The following is a 21,138-nucleotide window of genomic DNA, read 5'->3' as shown; positions in this document are numbered from 1 at the left end:
AAGCTTTCTGATTATCCCTAATGTATGCGTAGATACAGTATATATATATATATATATATATATATATATATATATATATATTTATTTATTTATTTTTTTATTTATGTATATAATAGTGGGGGAAATAAGTATTTGATACACTGCCAATTTTGCAAGCTTTCCCACCTACAAAGAATGAGGAAGTCTGTAATTGTTATTGTAGGTTCACTTCAACTGTGAGAGGCAGAATCTTAAAGAAAATATCACATTGTTTGATTTTTTTCATAATTAATTTGCATTTTTTTGCAGGAAATAAGTATTTGATACAATAGAAAAACAGAACTTAATATTTGGTGCAGAAACCTTTGTTTGCAATTACAGAGATCAGACGTTTCCGGTAGTTCTTAACCAAGTTTGCACACACTGCAGCAGGGATTTTAGCCCCCTCCTCCATACAGATCTTCTCCAGTTGTTTTAGATTTCAGGGCTGTCATTGGTGAACTTCAAATGAGCCTGGACATGTGCTGACGTGAGCAGAGAGACCTTGCGTGCCCTGCAGGATTTTAATCCATGACGTCGTAGTGTGTTGTTAATGGTAATGTTTGAGACTGAGGTCCCAGCTGTCTTCATGTCATTGACCAGGTCCTCCCTTGTAGTTCTGGACTGACTCCTGACCATTCTCAGAATCATCCTTACCCCCCAAAGCGAGACTTTTGGTGGAGCCTTAGACCTAGGAAGATTGAGAGTCATCTTTTGTTTCTTTCATTTTCTAATAATTGTGCCAACAGTTGTTGCCTTCTCACCAAGCTGCTTGCCTGTTGTCCTGTAGCCCATCCCAGCCTTGTACAGGTCTACAATTTTGTCCCAGGTGTCCCTTGACAGCTCTTTAATCTTGGCCTTGGTTGAGAGGTTGGAGTGTGATTGAGTGTGTAGACAGGGTTCTTATTTACAGGTAACAAGTTCAAACAGGTAATTAATACAGATAATGAGTGCAGAGTTGGAGGCTTCTTAAAAGAAAAACTGAAAGGACTGTGAAAGCCAGAATTCTTGCTGGTTGGTCGGTGATCAAATACTTATTTCATGCAATTTAATTATTTAAAAATCATACAATGTAATTTTCAGTTTTTTTAATTTTTATATTTTGTCTCTCATTGTTGAAGTGCACTTACAATAAAAATTACAGACCTCTCCATTCTTCGTAGGTGGGAAAACTTGAAAAAGGGCAGTGTACCAAATACTTATTTTACCCACTGTATGGTATTCTGACCTCTGGGTTAAAAAATGGAGGTCATCCAATATACTTAGCTACATGATTCAATGACTTGGTATGACAGTGTTTGGTTAGGGCTTGACATCCTTGGATGAGATCTTCAAAATCTAAATAATTTGTAAGTTAAATTTGAAATATATGATGACACTGGACTATAAACCACGTTACCATTGACCACACATACTGAAGATGGAGTTTACGTAGAGATTTTCAATTTTTTCCATATTTACATTATAAGTTTTCTTTCTCAAAACTTTCCCAAGTTGAAAAGAGCTATTATTTTTTGTCCAAACTAATCAAGCAGATAAACACTTAGGCATGAGAAATCTATTTTAATGGTAATTAGCATTCTGGGTAGAAGACAGATACAATCAGAGAATTAGAAGCAGCAGACAATTATTGAAAGGTCAATGATCTTAAACTGGATAGTGTAATACATTGCTGCATGATTCTTTGCAATGCTTGTTAAAATCTAATAAATGCCTTGTCTAATAGAACAAACTAGATAAGCATCTGATGACATGGAGTAGATGGAATGTGCAGTACACTACGCATTTTCTATAAATTTGACTAAACATAATGGCAAATGTCAAATGTCAACCAAATACTAGTAAAAAAAATAAGTAGCAGATTATTAACTTTTTTCTGGAATATTCTTCCCAGAAATGTTAACGAACAAATTCAAAAACTCCATTATATAGTGATAGAAACCACTGAGAGCCCCACAAATCCCATGATGGTGGTTCTAAATGCCCTGAAAGAATGGAGCTGTGGCTGCATCTGTGCGACACTGCTCTATTTATTGCCTTTGGGACTGCTGGTGAGAGCCTAGTAGAACATGCATGGCCATCACTCCATTTTAGAGGTCCATTCTGAGGACTTGTAAGGATCCCTATGTTGGAACTACAGTGGTCAGCAAGTTATCCAGTCCTGTTCTATGCTTTGGAGAAAGGAAAAACAAAAGGCGCTCCCCTGTGTAGCATCATGGTCAACTGGCGGAGGTGAGTTGAAGGATTGGTTGCTCAACTCATCGGTTTTGCACTACAACTACGTAATGGGAGATGTGTGATCCAATTGTGGCTGTACTCACACCAAATGTAGAGAGGACATAACAAGTAAAGGAAAGAGGAGTGCAGTGGATCCCAGATGCTGCCGATGGGAAAGGTTAATCAAGGCAGTAAGTATAAAAAAAAGTCCAACTTATTGCAATGCACTGTGAACCAGAACCTACTCCTTCATGAAGCCTGAGGAAGAAGTACATTCTGCTCTGAAATGCGTTGCAACAAATTGCACTTTTTTTTTAAACTTACCCGCCCGATTAACTTTTGTTAGTGTCAGCGCCTGGGATCCATGGCTCTCCTCTCTTCTTTACCTGTTCTAGCCTTTGGAAAAGTTTTACGTGTCCAAGTGGGCAAGCTTTTTAATTAGATCTTTAGATTGTGAGTTTTAATAGCGGAGGGATCAATGTAAATGATGTGCTGGTCTGTGCAATATGTTGGTGCTAGAGATGAGAGAACAAATTTGAGCGGAATTGAATTCTACTTTTTAAAAATTTTCATTGGCCCAATTGTTGAGTTGTATCTTTGTAGTTCGCTTCTGCACAGATTGAGCAAAACTGCGGCATCTGGCTGTCATTTTTCTGATCGATAAAGGGACATCCAAAGGATACAAACCCAAAACACTGTACTAACCACACCACTTTACTATCCCTATCCACTTCTGACGATCACCCATCCGATCTCATTCACAACTTCTGATCCCCACCATTCGAGCTGAAGTCCCCATGCTTCTCCCTCTGAGCTGTGAACTTCAGGCTCTGATAAGACATGGGACAGTTCTGTGCATGCACGAGCAAGGTCACGCCACACATTGTGATGTCATGCCATAGTAACCCTTTGCTTGTGTACATAGTTTCATAGTTCAAGCAGCAGTGATCTCAAGATGTGACGGGAACTTGATGGGTGATGATGAAGAATAGTGGGGCTGGAGATGTGAGGTGTGAGTAGAAGTTTGTTTTTATTTTTCACTTCTTATGTTTATTATGTTGTGGGGTATCCAGAGACCCCAGAGCATAGTAAGGGACATTCAATTTGCTAAGAATTACTTCTCCGCTAATTGAAATTTCCTAGAAAAAAACATGCAAACAGCTGAATTTGAATCTTACTTGATCAGCTCATCTCTAAATTGTGCTAAATAAGTAATTAAAATAAGTGTAAGAAGGTATGAATGTTTGTATATGTGTGTATAAAGCTAAGAATTCAAGTCCTATATCTAATATATAAAGCCGAATGTGTGTGTGTGTGTGTGTGTGTATGTATGGGTGTATGTTTGGGATTGGCATCTGCACCGTCGCAGCTACAGCCACAACATTTTCCACAGTCACATGTCTGGACCCCGAGAGCGTCATAGGCTATGTTGTGAGGCGAAATTTTAACGCCACACGTTCCAATTTACCAAAAATGTTGCCCCTATCTACATAATGGGGAAAAAGTAAAAGGAAAAGTTTTGGAGGCAAATTGACAGCTACCAGATGTGAACAAGGGGGACTTAAAGAGTGAGAGCGATGGCGCCAAAGAGTATATACCGTACAGTTGCTAAGGTGGGGCCCCGACATGGGATACTCACCACACACACAGATATGAACACACACACAAAATGCGCCACACACTACCACGTGCTTGAACACATATACCACCCTCAGCACACATTTCACCACACATACACCAACCTCGCCATATAAAAGTCAAAACATGCAGAACTCGCCACATGCAAAACTAGGCTCATGCAAAACTCGCCACACGTGCAAAACTCACCTCATGAAAACTCGCCACACGCAAAACTTGCACACGCGGAAAAATTGCCACATGCACAAAAGTTGCAACACATGCAAAAGTTGCCTCACACAAAACTTGCACCTACTCAAAACGCACCACACATAAAACTCGCCACGCGCAAAACTTGCCATGCGCAAAACTTGCTGCACACAACTTGCTACACTAACCTGTCACAGGCAACTCGACACACAAAAAGTTGCTACACTCATATCGCCACACAAAACTCATCTCACAAAAGTCGCTACATGCATGTCGCCACGTGCAACTCAACACACAAATTGACAGATGAAACTCGCCCTAAAACACACAAGTCTGGTATTATCCTTCAAAAATAAAAATCTGAATAATAAGCAGACAAACTACAAGAGCAACAAATGTGCCATATAGGAAATATGCCAGCTGTCAGTCACATGACCTGTCTATTATGTGTATGTGTGAGCTAATATATACTGCTGGGGGGAGGGCTTCCTGTTGGCTGGGGATTTATCAGGCTGCCAATTTAGCTTAAAAATACTGAGGTAAAAATTCTGACCAAATAACGTGTGAACGAGGTCTAATACAGGAGGAGATGACATACAGGTACATACTATATACAGGAGCAGATGGCACACAGGTATATATTATATACAGGAGGAGATGACATACAGATATATACTATATATAGGAGGAGATGACATACAGGTATATACTATATACAGAAGAGATGACATACAGGTATATACTATAAACAGGAGGAGATGACACATAGGTATATACAATATACAGGAGGAGATGAAATACAGGTATATACTATAAACAGGAGATGACATACAGGTGTATACTATATATAAGGGAGATGACAAACATGTATATACTGAGGGGAAAATGAGAGGTGTGAGGTGAAAATGAAAAGGTGTGAGTGCAAAATGAGAGGAGCGAGGGAAAATAGTGGAGTGATCGGAAAATAACAGATGTGAGGTCGAAATGACAAGTGTTAGGGGGAATGAGCGGAGTGAGGGGAAAATGAGAGGTGTGAGGGGGAAAATGAAAGATGTGAGGGGGAAAATGAGAGGCGTGATGGGAAAATAAGACAAGTGAGGTGCTATAACAAACCACAGATATTTACTATGCCCAGGCAACGCCGGGCTCTTCAGCTAGTATAAAATATAGAAGTAATGTACCACTTCAATAGATATGTAACACCACAACTGTCCTGAAATTGAAAAAAACAGTACTTAAATAAAGTGAACTAGTCAACTACTAAAATCATTAAATCTTTATTAAATATGATAAGCATAAAAAAGTTTTAAAAATGCCTCTTGTGAGGGACACCGAAATAGCCTGAATGTAACGTGCTAATTGATAGATGATCTAAGAGGGGATAAGGTAACAGGAGCATGTGTCGAAAAAAAATAACCAAAGGAATCCACCTTAGCACATTTCCAACTTAATACAGCAGTGAAATAATGCAGTTAGGAAGAATACACCATTAAAAAAACACTATGCAAGCACAATTTATGGCTCTCTATCCATCCACCCTGACACGCGTTTACCCCAGCTTCTTTTGAGAACATATGAATGCAGCTGTAGCAATTCACATGCTATAGTAACAACAGAATTTATTGTTCATGAAGTTAGTGATAGGGTTGGCGGAACGCACTGAATATATTTTTTAGAAGAATAGGTGCGTTCGCAACCCGGTATCCACCATGCAGGAAAGAATCCGCTGCTAAGTAAGGTGGTGAAGTATATTGGTATAAACGAACTCTGTTACTTCACAGAGTCCATAAGCAAAGAGAACGCTGTGCCCTGTTTAGCTCACTAGAGAACACTGCTACTTAGTAGATCAGACAGTGGCCATGCAGTCCAGTGCAACCACTCAGCTCCTCTCCGGTGGAGCCGGAATTCTAATGGCTATTAGCCAGCCCTGAATCCACACACATGAAACTCCTCATCGGAGGTGCCAGCATTCTAAGGGCTTATTTCAGCCGGGTCCCTAAATGCACACACACGAAACTCCTCGCCGGAGGTGCCAGCATTCTAGGGGCTTATTTCAGCCGGGTCCCTGACTGCACACATACGACCACACTGGCGCTGAGCACATACATAATTTACACTAGCGCCTGGCCGTGCGGACCTGCGAACGAATTATAGTTGCAGCTCTACAGGACCTTCCTGGAGGACCAATGGGAGCTGCTACAAGGCCTGAGCGTGTGTCCCTCGACCTCCAATGAGAGGTCCTCCCATGGGCATGCTCAGTGTGTGCAAAGCAGGACTTAGTCCCAGAAAAGCCTGCTCGCTGCAGACCAATAAAAAGTACAATAGCAGAGCCTGGAGAGGGAGCAGTAACCCTTTGCACAAAACCAGACTGAGTGAGATGCTGGGACCGACGTCTCCGCTGAGGAGGCTCCGCTGCGGCTGATGCAAAATGGGAGACCGCAGCGGACATGGTTCAAGATTCCCTCTGTGCAGCAACGGGAACTCGACTCCTCACAGTTAGCATATATATATATATATATATTTATGTGTGTATTTTTCTTTCATGCATTTTAATTTTTCAATTTCCCATTATTAATATTTTGCCGTCAACATTCTTACCTCTATCTAGATATCCAAGAAGAAATACAGCAATAATGCAAGTAAAATCTTTGCTTCTTTGGATTCACTTACTTTTTTAGGCAGCCTGTTACCAATAATGATTATTACAATATTCAGACAGTTGCTCTATCACTCTGTCTACTATCCTTCAGGCTTAGTCACCTCTTCAATTAAGTTACGAGAGCTGTTATACAACACTTGAAATGTGCATAAATCTGATTCAAGTCAGCTTCAAAATTAATAACTAAGTAAGAAAAAATATATATAGTTGTGACTCGGGTGAACAGGATCTACAGTGTTTTCGTACCTTGACAAATGGCTGGTATAATGAGACAACACATGCATTCGGCATGATTAGAATAAGTCCCTCTTGCTTTTTCTCTGACTTCCTTGCAATTTATAAAAAATGCATTTTTCTTTTTTTTTTTTTCTTTCACAGTCAGGCTTTTGAGCGAACAAAAAAAGATACCATTATGGCTGTGTAAGATATGTTATCATGTGTATTACTTGTTCTACTTTCCGAGATACAGTCTTACTTAGATGACATCTGAACTATGATTGCTGATCTCCTTTAGTAATATTTGAAAGAATTTAGGATTATGATATGCTTGGAACAGTCTTGCTCGAGGGCTCGCTTTACTTAATATTTAGGTGAAATAGATTTAACCGTAGTAATGAAAAATGTGTCCTACTATATTATTGGCAGTTACTTGTAGGAAAAGCTCAGTGCAGTGTTTTCTGCTCTGTTTTTTTTCTATGAAAAAGAAAATATATCTAGGTAGGAATGAATGGGAATAGATGTATAACATAGATAGATGATATATAGATGATAGATAGATAGATAGATAGATAGATAGATAGGTAGATAGATAGATAGATAGATAGATAGATAGATAGATAGGCAGCACCAGCAAAAAAAGGAGGAGGCAGGAGTTCAGAGCCTCCCAGGCATAAACCAATCATCCAATATCCATAAAAAAATGAAGGCGGCACTCCCAAATTAGAAAATTAAAAAAACATTTAATAGCGGAGAGTGACGGCAATATTTCCGGTCCAATTCAGAAAGGTCCTCAATTGGACCAAAATGTTGCCATCACTATGGGCTATTAAATTTTTCTAATGTACTATTTTGGCAGTACTGCCTTCACTTTTGTATGTAGAGAGATAAATGAAAAAAAGAAAGAAAGAATGAAAAACTCTGTTGAGTTTTTACCCGTCCCTTACATTTATGGGTCATGTTTGTTAGGAGTCGAGTTTCCTCTGCTGCACAGGGGGAATCTCGATCCGTCTCCGCTGCGGTCTCCCATTCTCCTCCAGCCGCAGTGGAGCCTGCTCAGCAGGGACGTCGATCCCAGCGTCTCGCTCAGTCTGACTCTGTGAGAAGAGTTACTGCTGCTTCTCCAGCTTCTGCCTGTAAAGCCTATACTGGTCAGCAGCGAGTGGACTTCTCTGGGACTAAGTCCTTGTCTGCGCACACTGAGCATGCCCAGGGCAAGATCTCCCGTTGGAGATCGAGGGTCATGTGCTCAGACTCTGCAGCGCATTCTATTGGTCCTCTTGGCAGGTCTTGGAAGGGCAAAGTTTCTGTGGCCGCTTCCTGTCCTGCAACTATATAAACTGCGCATGACCGCACGGCCATGCGCTAGTGTACAATTTAATACGTGTGTTTGTTGTGAGTGCAAGTCGTTCTTTAAATACCCCTACCCTATTGTATGATTGTTCACGTATGGAGTATGGCTGCTATCTAGCGCCCGACTTATCACTCAACGTGTCACACACGTGTCAGCGTCTACTGCTGTGACCGCCAGTGCGGTGCCACGCGCCAGTGTGCGCTTCCTGACCCACGTCTGGGTGCTTAGTGGTGCCTGCCAGCACGGCACAGTTCGCACTTCGGTGCTTTAATTATATAATTCCTTTCACACCCAGTAGCGGTGTAGTGCCAGCAAGGGTCTAATCGGACTACAATCCCTGTTGGGGTTTAGTTCGCTGACCACTTGCTCGCGCTCTATGTGCGGTACCGCGGTCCTGTGACGCAACAGGATCGCTTTCTTCACGCTGGGTGAGGTTTAACCCACGTGTGTATACTTTTGAATACCGCCATATTGTCTGTCATTTCCTAGCAGCAGGTTTCACCTGCACGGTGGACCCCGGACTGCGAACGCATCTATATCATCTCTCTTGGTGCGTTCCGCCAGTACTGACATTACACTAGCGCCAGGGTCTGGCTAGTGATGACAGACAAACAGCAATCTCTGCGGCATATCCAGCAGCTGGAGGGTAGGTTGGCGGCTCTCGAGAGCGCGACCTCAGCTGTGGATGTTACTGCAGTAGCTGTACAGGCTGCCAGCGTGGCTGCACCTACTATGTCCATTGCCACCCCTGCTCCGACATTATCTCGCCTCCCGCTGCCAGAAAAATTTTCTGGTGATAGCAAGTTTTGTAGGGGATTTGTGAGTCAGTGCTCTATTCACCTCGAGCTCCTGGCTACACGTTTTCCCACAGAGCGGGCTAAGGTGGGATTTATTCTGTCTCTATTGTCGGACAGGGCGTTGGAATGGGCTACGCCGCTGTGGGAGCGTGGCGATCATGTGGTGCAGAGTGCTCCGCTGTTTCTGAGCGCTCTGAAACAGGTCTTTTTAGGACCTCAAGTCACCCATGATACTGCGCTCCAATTGCTGGCATTAACTCAGGGTGAGTCCTTGGTCAGTCATTTTGCCGTCCAATTCCGCACCTTAGCATCTGAGCTGGATTGGTCGGATAAAGCTCTTATCCCCATATTTTGGAGGGGCTTGGCTGACCACGTAAAGGACGCTCTGGCCACTAGGGAGATTCCTGCCACACTGGAGGAGTTAATAACTGTCTCCACTCGAATTGACCTCCGTTTTAACGAGCGGAGGTTAGAGCGAGCCCAGTGTAGGCAGAGGTTTTGGCTGGCTCCTACTTTCGCCAAACCTCTGGAATTTCCAGTCCTGGTTCCTGAGTCACATGAGGCCAGGGAAGTGTCACAAGCAGGATCTAAGTCCCAGGCCGCTTGTGCACTCAGGGTCTGTCATGTTTGCCAGCAGTCAGGACATCTAGCCACCAGATGTCCTCAGCGGTCGAGGAAACGTCAGCGTCTAGTGGTAGTAGGTGGAGGTACACTAGACACGGCGACGTTTGCCTCGAAGTTGTCCTTTAAGGGGACAATTACTATTGGCTCATTCTCCCACTCGGTAGAGCTCTGCGTGGATTCTGGGGCGGAGGGCAATTTTATGTCTTCTGCCTTTGCCCAACGTCACGCAATACCCCTGGTTATGCTTGCTCAACCAGTAACGGTGCGAGTGGTGAATGGGTCGACATTGCCCTCACAGATAACACACCAGACCATCCCTTTTACTCTGTCCATGTCGCCATCTCATCAGGAGATAATTTCTCTGCTCGTCATTCCGGAAGGAATTGATGAGGTCCTGTTGGGAATACCTTGGCTACGGTATCACTCTCCTCATATCGAGTGGTCCTCAGGCAGAATTCTGGGTTGGGGTGAATCTTGTGGGGGTAGGTGTCAGAGGGAGTGCGTTCAGGTTGCTACTACTGAGGTACCCGCAGATCTATCCTCTCTCCCCAAGCAGTATTGGTCTTATGCAGACGTGTTCTCCAAAAAGGCGGCGGAGGTCCTTCCGCCTCATCGCCCCTATGACTGTCCTATTGATCTCTTGCCTGGTGCTGAGCCTCCCCGGGGTCGAGTTTATCCGCTATCTCTCCCGGAGACGGAGGCAATGTCACAGTACATCCAGGAAAATCTGGCAAGAGGATTCATTAGGAAGTCAGTGTCACCTGCTGGGGCAGGGTTCTTCTTCGTGCAGAAGAAGAATGGGGAATTGCGCCCATGCATAGACTACAGGGGTCTTAACGCCATCACCGTTAAGAATAAGTATCCTTTGCCCTTGATATCTGAGTTATGCGATAGACTTCGGGGAGCAAGGGTATTTACTAAATTAGATTTGCGGGGTGCTTACAACCTGATTCGCATCCGTGAGGGGGACGAATGGAAGACGGCCTTTAACACCAGGGATGGGCGTTATGAATATCTGGTGATGCCCTTCGGGCTCTGTAATGCCCCAGCCGTTTTCCAAGACTTTGTGAACGATATCTTCCGGGATATGCTTTCCACCTCGGTCGTAGTCTATCTGGATGATATTCTTATCTACTTTCCAGATATTGACTCCCACCGGAGAGATGTTTGCAAAGTCTTCGACCTCCTACGGGCAAACTTCCTCTATGCCAAATTGGAGAAGTGTATGTTTGAGCAGGAGTCTTTACCTTTCCTGGGCTACATCATCTCGGCCCAGGGATTGGCTATGGATCCTGCCAAACTACAGGCAGTGATGGACTGGCAGGAACCCCATTCTCTGAAAGTGGTGCAGCGCTTTATGGGGTTCATAAATTACTATCGTCAGTTCATCCCCCACTTCTCAACCCTGGTAGCTCCCTTGGTATCCCTCACCAAGAAGGGAGCGAATCCTAAATCGTGGTCTGAAGAGGTCTCCAAGGCTTTCACTTCTATTAAGTCCCACTTTGCTAGCGCTCCCATCTTACATCGTCCCGATGTGGATAAGCCATTCCTAATGGAGGTGGATGCCTCTTCCGTTGGTGCAGGAGCAGTCCTCTATCAAAAGGATGCTCAAGGTCGGAAGCATCCATGCTTCTTCTTCTCAAAAACCTTATCACCAGCGGAGAGAAATTACTCCATCGGGGATAGGGAGTTGCTGGCAATGAAGTTGGCCTTTTCGGAATGGAGACATCTCTTGGAGGGTGCTCGGTTCCCATTCCAAGTCTTCACGGACCACAAGAATTTGGTCTATTTACAGACAGCCCAGCGGCTGAATTCTCGTCAGGCCAGATGGTCCTTGTTTTTCTCCCGGTTCCACTTCACTCTACATTATCTCGCTGGGGAGAAGAACATTCGTGCTGACGCTCTCTCTCGCTCCCTGGTGTCAACTGTGGAGGAGGAGGACGAGCCTCGGCTCATTGTCCCTTCAGAGAGTCTGAGACCCGTAGCTCCGGTTTCGCTTGAGTCTGTGCCTCCGGGCAAGACTTTTGTCCCCATCAATTTGCGTCCAGAGGTTCTCTCGTGGGCTCATTCGTCCAGAGTGGGTGGACACTTTGGGGCAAAGAGGACATCTGAGTTGTTGGCGAGAATGTATTGGTGGCCACATATGGTTCGTGACGTTGGAGACTACGTTCGGGCATGTGTCTCTTGTGCCAAAAATAAGTCTCTCCGTCAATGGCCAGCTGGGTTGTTATACCCTCTGCCGGTGGCAGACAGGCCCTGGGAGATGGTCGGGATGGACTTTGTGGTGGGTTTGCCCAAGTCACGTGGCTGTACTGTCATTTGGGTTATCACCGACCATTTTTCTAAAATGGTGCATTTGGTGCCGCTTCCCTGGCTACCTTCTGCACGGGCCTTGGCAGCATTGTTTGTTAAACACATCTTCCGTCTTCACGGTATGCCAGACAAAATTGTCAGTGACCGGGGTCCCCAGTTTGCGTCTCGGTTCTGGAGAGAGCTTTGTCGCCTTCTCAGTATCGAGTTGAATCTCTCTTCGGCATATCATCCCGAGACGAATGGGTTGGTGGAGAGAGCCAACCAGACCATGGTCACATATCTGCGACATTTTGTCTCTGCTAAACAAGATGACTGGGCATCTTTGCTACCGTGGGCGGAGTTTGCTCTTAACAATGCTGTAGCTGACTCCATTGGACAGACCCCATTCCTTCTTAACTATGGTCAGCATCCGCGGGTACCTGTGCCCATGCCCGTGTCTTCCGCCGATTCCAGGGTGGCAGACTGGGCTGTGGAGGCACGGGACATTTGGGATCGCACTCAGGAGGCCATTCGGGCTTCCAAGGAGAGAATGAGGTCCTCTGCCGATGTTCATCGGCGCCCCGCTCCGACCTTTGCTCCTGGCGACTTGGTGTGGCTCTCCGCCCGTAACATCAGGCTGCGAGTTGAGTCCACTAAGTTTGCGCCTCGCTACTTGGGCCCCTTCAAGGTTCTCGAACAGGTTAATCCTGTGGTCTACCGCCTGGCTCTTCCTCCACGCTTGGGTATCACCGACACCTTTCATGTGTCCCTCTTGAAACCCGTATACATGTCCCGGTTTTCCGAGTCATCTGCCGGGACATCGGATTCGTCTACGGACGATTACGAGGTGAACGCTATTTTGGGGTGTAAGGTGGTACGCGGCAAAAAGTTCTATCTGGTGGATTGGAAGGGTTATGGTCCAGAGAACAGGTCATGGGAGCCTGCTGAAAACATTCGGGCCCCACAGCTCATTGCTGCCTTCGAACGTAGCGAGGCCCAGGGAGGGGGGCCCTAGGAGGGGGGGTAATGTTAGGAGTCGAGTTTCCTCTGCTGCACAGGGGGAATCTCGATCCGTCTCCGCTGCGGTCTCCCATTCTCCTCCAGCCGCGGTGGAGCCTGCTCAGCAGGGACGTCGATCCCAGCGTCTCGCTCAGTCTGACTCTGTGAGAAGAGTTACTGCTGCTTCTCCAGCTTCTGCCTGTAAAGCCTATACTGGTCAGCAGCGAGTGGACTTCTCTGGGACTAAGTCCTTGTCTGCGCACACTGAGCATGCCCAGGGCAAGATCTCCCGTTGGAGATCGAGGGTCATGTGCTCAGACTCTGCAGCGCATTCTATTGGTCCTCTTGGCAGGTCTTGGAAGGGCAAAGTTTCTGTGGCCGCTTCCTGTCCTGCAACTATATAAACTGCGCATGACCGCACGGCCATGCGCTAGTGTACAATTTAATACGTGTGTTTGTTGTGAGTGCAAGTCGTTCTTTAAATACCCCTACCCTATTGTATGATTGTTCGCGTATGGAGTATGGCTGCTATCTAGAGCCCGATTTATCACTCAACGTGTCACACACGTGTCAGCGTCTACTGCTGTGACCGCCAGTGCGGTGCCACACGCCAGTGTGCGCTTCCTGACCCACGTCTGGGTGCTTAGTGGTGCCTGCCAGCACGGCACAGTTCGCACTTCGGTGCTTTAATTATATAATTCCTTTCACACCCAGTAGCGGTGTAGTGCCAGCAAGGGTCTAATCGGACTACAATCCCTGTTGGGGTTTAGTTCGCTGACCACTTGCTCGCGCTCTATGTGCGGTACCGCGGTCCTGTGACGCAACAGGATCGCTTTCTTCACGCTGGGTGAGGTTTAACCCACGCGTGTATACTTTTGAATACCGCCATATTGTCTGTCATTTCCTAGCAGCAGGTTTCACCTGCACGGTGGACCCCGGACTGCGAACGCATCTATATCATCTCTCTTGGTGCGTTCCGCCAGTCCTGACAATGTTGACCGCTCTGTTTAGAAAAGTCTCCTGCCAATCTAAGGAAGGGTCCTTTAGGTTTAGAGACAATTTACATATACCTTCTTAATGTTGGTCCAGCCCATTGCATTCACCCAGGAGGCCATTTATAACTGAAATCGGGCTCTTTTTGCACTACATGTTTTTATACTAATGAACAGTTAATGGCAAGAGGACGCATTAAAGGGTACAAGGAAAAGCTGACATGTTGTGCCCCACCCTGTCCACATACACTTTTTGCTATTTGAATTTTAGCCCCGTTTTTAGTTTATGGCCTAAACATGTTTGCATTCATATTATGCTCTACCAGGAGACATCACATCACAAGCACAGGGTGGCCACATATGGACACATGTGGCATAAGAATTTCCTGATTGAGTATCCCAAATGTATGTTTTTTTTAAAAGTTTATCATCTCATGCCAGACATATCTGGATATTTTAGGCCAAAAGAAAATCCAAGTAATTACACCAACTTAGGGCACAGATTTATGAGAACCCACCACCTGAGACAAGGTGACCTTTCTTTGATGGGACCTTAAGCCTAATAATTATCAGACATGCTTCTCCTCAGATAAACGCCTACAAATTTGAAGGGCAGGTAGGATCCAGAATTGAGTAAAAACAGCCCTAGGTTGATGGGAAGAAGAGTTGAGTGAAATATGGAGGTAGTCATCACCCCCATAAAAAATAAAACAAGCCAGTACTTCTGAACAGAATAATGCAAGTGTGAACAGGGGCAAGCTGCTATGACTTTGCTCTGTTCAGAGGTGGCGGTCAGTTTTTGTTGTTTGTTTTTTATCTTTTCGAAATATGTACCTTCATTGTTAAGATGTACATAAATCATATACTAGTCAGATAAATGCTCTTTACACATATATAAAATGTGTATATTTCCTGTATATATTACAGGGTTGTCATCTGAAAAATAGTTTTGCAATACAAAGTGGCAAATTATCTCAGTGTGGAGCAGCGCCGCGCGTCAAGATAGGAACAAAGCAAGTTCTATGTTTATCAACACATTTATAATGATGTGTCTAGGTGTCATATTAATGGTGCTCTGTATAGGAGAGGAAATGCAGCCTATATATTATACTTAATAAGCTCATCAGCTTATGGTTAAGTAGGATTTACCTTAAATCATAAATAAAAATCCTGCCCTTATCAAGAGCGTCTGATAAATGAGCGTGAACGACATCGGGAGCAAATCAAGAGGGATCGATCCCTTTCTGCATAATGAAGTATTTAATGTCAACATACTATGTAACTGTACATAGATTAGGAATAAAAGGTCAGAAGTAATCCAATTCACTGTTTCCTTTCCAATATGAAAGTTCACGTTCAGTAAAGTCATGCAAAAAGATTCTCAGGACTCTCGTTCAACGGCCAAGCCCAAGGTCCAGGGCTGCAGCACTTACCTCCTACTACCTGTCGGCGATGTGATGATGAGCTGTCCACAAACAATATACAGTGCAATGTTCAACGAATATTTGTACCTTTATTGAAGTCTACAAATTGACAGATCGGTTTTAGGTTCAGGACAAGAAACTTTGTCGGGTGATCGCCTGATGGAATCTCCTGTCCAGGTGATATCCTTAAGTCTCTTGTCCAGAGCCAAAAACCTGTTTGTGATCTGTCAGTTAGTGGACTTCAATAAAGGTAATAATATCCGCTGAATATTGTGCTGCATATTTTTCCTAGGTAACGCACTGCCACCTCCCCGATTCCTCTATCTAACAATAACCCCCTCAATCCCTGAGCATGTTCTCTCATGGTGACATCTCCAACCTTCAAAATGAACTTGATCCAACAACTACCACATTCCACCATGACACTCGAGCATCACCTAAATTGTTTTTTTTTTCTATTCTTCTACCTGTTGGCATCCCCAGCACCTTTACTGTTTAGTAGACTTGGCATGACGTCATGCATGCCATGATTACTAGCGCCACAACTAATTATCAGAAGAGGCCCTAAAGATACTTATAGATAAGAGGAGGTTTGCCAGATTTTGGTCCCGCAGCCATGGACTCCCAATGTGGCTTCTGGACTTGTGTCCTTTGAATTTTTTTTTCTAAACCTTAATGATAACTTTATGTTTCCATAAAAAACGTTAAAATAATAGTTTTACCTAAAGGATTGTCTCATCAAGGACACCTACTTTACTATGAAATTTTGGAAGGTGAAATTATCAATGCTTAGAACCCTGTCGATATTGACAGATGAAGTTGCCATCATTTGCCTATTTCCCCGGGAGTCACTGCTATTGTCAAAGTTAAATTGTGGTATTACGTGAACAAACATGTCCCCCATAATGAGGACCCCATATGTTAAGGGCTGACCGCTTTGGCTCAAAAAATGATGTCTCTCTGTCCTAAAAGGCCTAATGGAAAGAGCTTTTGAGATGACCCATCTACAGATGTTCAGGTTGCTCCTAATGATAATAATCATTAGACAAAATTACTGCTTCCCACAAGACAACAGCCAATGTGAACTGTTAGCATCAGGTGGACGATACCAATAGTGACCTGCTCGAAAAGCCAACGTACTTATACTTTGCCCTTACTGTTTGCAGCTGCAATTTTACAATAGTCTAAATACAGACCCTATTCCTATGTCACAGTATTAGGTCTATTGCAATATGCATAGTAAGATTATTTCAAAATAGGTCAAAGAAAATTGGATGGAACCATGCAATGGTTGTCTGTTTTCAGTGGTGTGATTGGCACACTCATCAATCTTCCCCAGACAGATGAGCATTACATAATGCAGAACCTTTCTCTTCTTCTTCCTTGCTAATCAGATTTTCCCCTTTTCTGCTTTCTTCCAGCAAATGAAATATAACAGCAAGGATTTAATTCACTCTGATTGTTTGTCTGTTTTTTTTTCTCGCTTTGTTTAATTTATTATAAGTGTTTTGCCAGTACATTGTGATTGCTCAACAAGGGCAAAAGTTACAAGTTGTGAACAATTTAATGGCTCCAGTGTTACAAAACAATGCACACATGGCAAAACATGACAAAAGCTGAGACGTGACCTTGCACTTTTCAGAAGAAATCAATGCTTGGCTTTTGAAATGTAAATGGAATAAACATTCAGTAACAGGATGTTTACATTAAAAAATCACAGTGATTAGAAGTAATTAAAAATAATGGCTATGTTTAAAAGGGAGAAGAAAGCAAACGTTATGTGATTTACAGGGTGAAGAGTAGCGGTATACGCAAAGCAAAGAAAGCCAATGACAGGAGCAAAATTACTCCTTCACCCAAGGCTTATGTCAATGTGTCATCCCACATCAATCTGATGCTTGGAGAACATCTTCCTTCTCCTTGTAGAGCAAATGCACTTGTTGCCAAGGTTCATCTTCCATCTTCCCATATTTGATGATGTACCTGTAAGACGTTACTTTAGCTAAGGAACATGGGACAAGTTTATTTGATAGAAACTTTGACTACCTTTACACCTTTGACCTTAGAAAGTAATTTAGGTTCTTCGTATATGTTGTACCTTGGATAATCTTAGCCATATAGATATTTCGAGTCATGAGCATCTTGTTACTATAGATGAGCGAGTTTGATCGGGTAAGGGATTATTCGGCGAGTGATAGCGCTTGCCGAATAAGCCCTGACCCGATCAAATTTGCTCATTTCTACTTGTTACTCCCCTTCATATAATCAAGAGCTGGTTGTGCCTGCATTGAGCTCTCTATCACCACGGGAGGTCAACCGGTGGTGCTCCATTTTATCCAATCTATCCTCCTAGGATGTGTTTCAGTATGTGAGTTGACACATAACTTATCTGTCATACCTGCACTGTAGTGTTCCAGCTTATTTTAAACTTTTTATGCTCGCTATGTTATCTAATTGAAACTCATGATGGCTACGCAAAAAAATCATAAACAATAAATCAGAGATCCGGGTTAGTTCCTTAATTTGTCATTGATATGTTTCTGGGATATATAGTAGCAGGAATAGCTTGTTTGTGCTAGCAGGGAAGATAAGAAAGAGGAGAAGGAAGGAAAGTGAAGGAGAAAGAAACAGGAAAGGAAAGGAGAAAAAAGAGGAAAGGAAAGGAGAAAAAAGGAAAGGAAAGGAATTAACGGAAATAAGGGAATGGAAGGGAAAGAGAAGATTGAATAAATGAGGAAAGGAAACAAGAGAGGAAAAGAAAGACGACAAGAGAGAGGAAAGGTAATGGAAAGGAAAGAAAAGATAAGAAAGGAAAAGGTAAAGGAAAGAATCATTAGTGGCTGTTATCCCAACATGCAAAAATAAGCAAATCTTTAAAAATTCAATTTGAGCAGATTTGATTAAATTTGACTGGCAGATTCAATTTGGGTCAAGTTAATATAGCAACAATTGCTTTGAGGAAAGGGCTAAAATAAAATTAAACATTCAAACTCGCCCTTCCTCACCTGTTTTTGTGCTTCATTGACCACTGCCTTGGCTGCTCAGACTGTCACTCCACATCTTTAAAAGAAATTCTAAAACATATATATTGCCAGAATGCTTCTAAAAATAATGTATCCCACACAAAAAATGATTTTAATATGTTTTAACATAATTGTGAGAAATTATGAAAACAACACTGACGACTGTAAATGTTAAACTCTCCCACTTTCTGCATTTTTTTCATAGCCATTTTTTACATGCAATTAGAACTTCAATTGCTCAAGGTGTGAATCACAGTTTCTCAACTATTCATGCTAAGATGAAGAAAATGTTAGGAGAAAAAGGCATACGGGACGATATCAGTGCATCTCATAGAGGATGGTACAATCCAAAATGATGTATTAATTTAACACCTTTCTTATTTAAGTATGTCACATTTTTGTGTGTGAGTAGTTTTAGTTTTTAGTTCATCACTTTACAATTAACATCAACTGTATAATATTAGTAAGTTTTTGGCAATAGGAGCTTTCACAATAATTCTCTTAATTTTATGATTCATTGATCAGACATTTCATAAAATTATAGTATGCTTTAGGCAATTCTAAACAGCCACAATACAAGTCTACACAAAAGAATACACTGGTATATTCTCTTTATTTTTATAATTGAAGTTAATGGCAGACATATTAAAATGTACAGAAAAAAATTGTATTTTGTCCACGGGCAGCGACTAATAGGATGGAATTTAACAGACAGAAATGCAAGATTCTACATGTGGGCAGGAAAAATGAAAATTACATCTATAGAATGGGAGGAATAGAACTAAGCAACAGTATGTGTGAAAAAGACTTGGGTATACTAATAGATTGCAGATTGTACATGAGTTAACAGTGTGATGCAGCAGCAAAAAAAAGGCAAGCACAGTTCTAAGATGTATTAAGAGAAGCATAGAGTCTAGATCACGTGAAGTAGTTATTGCCCTTCACTTTTCCTTGGTCAAACTTCATCTGGAATACTGTGTCCAGTTCTGTGCACTACATTTTAAAAAAGACATTGAAAAACTGGAGTAAGTTCAGAGAAGAGCTACCAGGATGGTGAGCGAACAGCAAAGTATGTTCTATGAAAAATAGTTAAAGGATTTGGGAATGTTTAGACTGCAGAAAAGATGGCTACAAGTAGACTTAATAGCTGTCTACAGATATCTGAAGGGCTGTCACAGTGTAGAGGGATCATCCTTAGTCTCATTTGCACATGGAAACACAAGAGGCAATGGAATGAAAGTGAAAGGGAGAGGATACAGATTAGATATTAGAAAAAATATTTGACAGTGAGGGTGACCAATGAGTGGAACAGGCTGCCACAAGAGGTGGTGAGTTCTCTTTCAATGGAAGTCTTCAAACAGAGGCTGGACAGACATCTGTCTGAGATGGTTTATTGAATCCTGTATTGAGCAGGGGGTTGGATATGATGACACCAGAGGTCCCTTCCAACTCTAACATTCTATGATTCTGTTCTATGATTCTAGTTGGCATTTTTACAGCAGTTTCACCCATCTCCTCAAAAATGGGCAAAGCTGAAGCAGGACAGCGTGGGACAGGGGTGGAACAGTGGCAAGATGCAATATCTCAAGTAAATTATGACGAGATACAACATATCCCAACATGCCTTATGCAAGAAATCATTCTCCATTCACAGATTGGAGTAAGAGTTTTTGGCTTTGACCTTTTAATGAATCACACACCTTTCACTCTATCCCAGCCTTTTATCAAGCCTGCTGGTTTTGATGCTTTGGGGCCTTAGTTTTAGGTTGAAAGATGAGTAAAAAGGTTACTAAGGTTTATCAACAAAACAAATACGAGTAAGACACAAAATCAATTCATACATTGTTTCCTGCTTTGGAATTACATTTTTCCAATGTAAAGTTTGAATCTAATAATTGTTAATAAAATACTGTCATGTTTGATCTAGCATTCATGGCCATAACAAGTCACAGGAACAATTTTTTTTTCAGTTAAACCAAGCAAAACTTTTACGTCTAAGTACTATAGATAAGCAAACCAGATTGATGTAAATCAAATTTTTAGGAGGTCACTGAATCTGGTAATTTAAAACAATTTGACAATCTGCAATTAGCTTTGTGCATAAAAAAACATAAAAGTCAACATAATTTTACATAGTTTAGACATTTTCAACATACAAAAAAGCAGCAGTTGACCTTGGGGTATAAAGTTGGACTTCCCCATAATGACTAGTAGCTATCCCAACATATAGTACAGCACAACCAATCAGGAGTGACAAGCATAGCCTGTATAAAAGCAGAAGCAGGGAATGCATCAGCCAATTTATAATTAATCAGGATAGTGAGGGCACATTATATATATACCGTATATATATATATATATATATATATATATATATATATATATATATATATATGTGTGTGTGTGTTTATTATCACATTTAGTATTCTTCTATATTTCACTGCAGTACATTTTATAGATTGTTGATGCAAAAAAACAAGGAATCTAGGAATGTATCACAAATCTCGGTGGTACAGAAATGCATGAAAAGCGTATATTCTATCTTAAACTGAACATGTTAAGGAATATATGTAACAAAAATGTGTCAAAAATCAGTCTCAAAGTAAGCCAAGACTGACATACATGAAGTGCACCATATTTATTAAGTGTTTTAAGCACTTTTTTAAGTTATTAAATAGTTTTGTAAAGTGTCTAAA

General features: G+C 42.4%; 1 protein-coding gene across 1 annotated transcript in view; it reads left to right on the top strand.

Moving 5' to 3' along the window:
• CDH8 (cadherin 8) overlaps window positions 1–21,138 on the top strand; it is a 525,615-nt gene that overhangs the window by 308,372 nt on the left and 196,105 nt on the right. The window lies entirely within an intron of this gene.

This window comes from Ranitomeya imitator, chromosome 9, assembly GCF_032444005.1.
Source record: "Ranitomeya imitator isolate aRanImi1 chromosome 9, aRanImi1.pri, whole genome shotgun sequence".
Taxonomy (NCBI): Eukaryota; Metazoa; Chordata; class Amphibia; order Anura; family Dendrobatidae; genus Ranitomeya; species Ranitomeya imitator.
The sequence above is the reverse complement of the archived record's forward strand: the minus strand, read 5'-3'. Positions and strand labels throughout refer to the sequence as shown.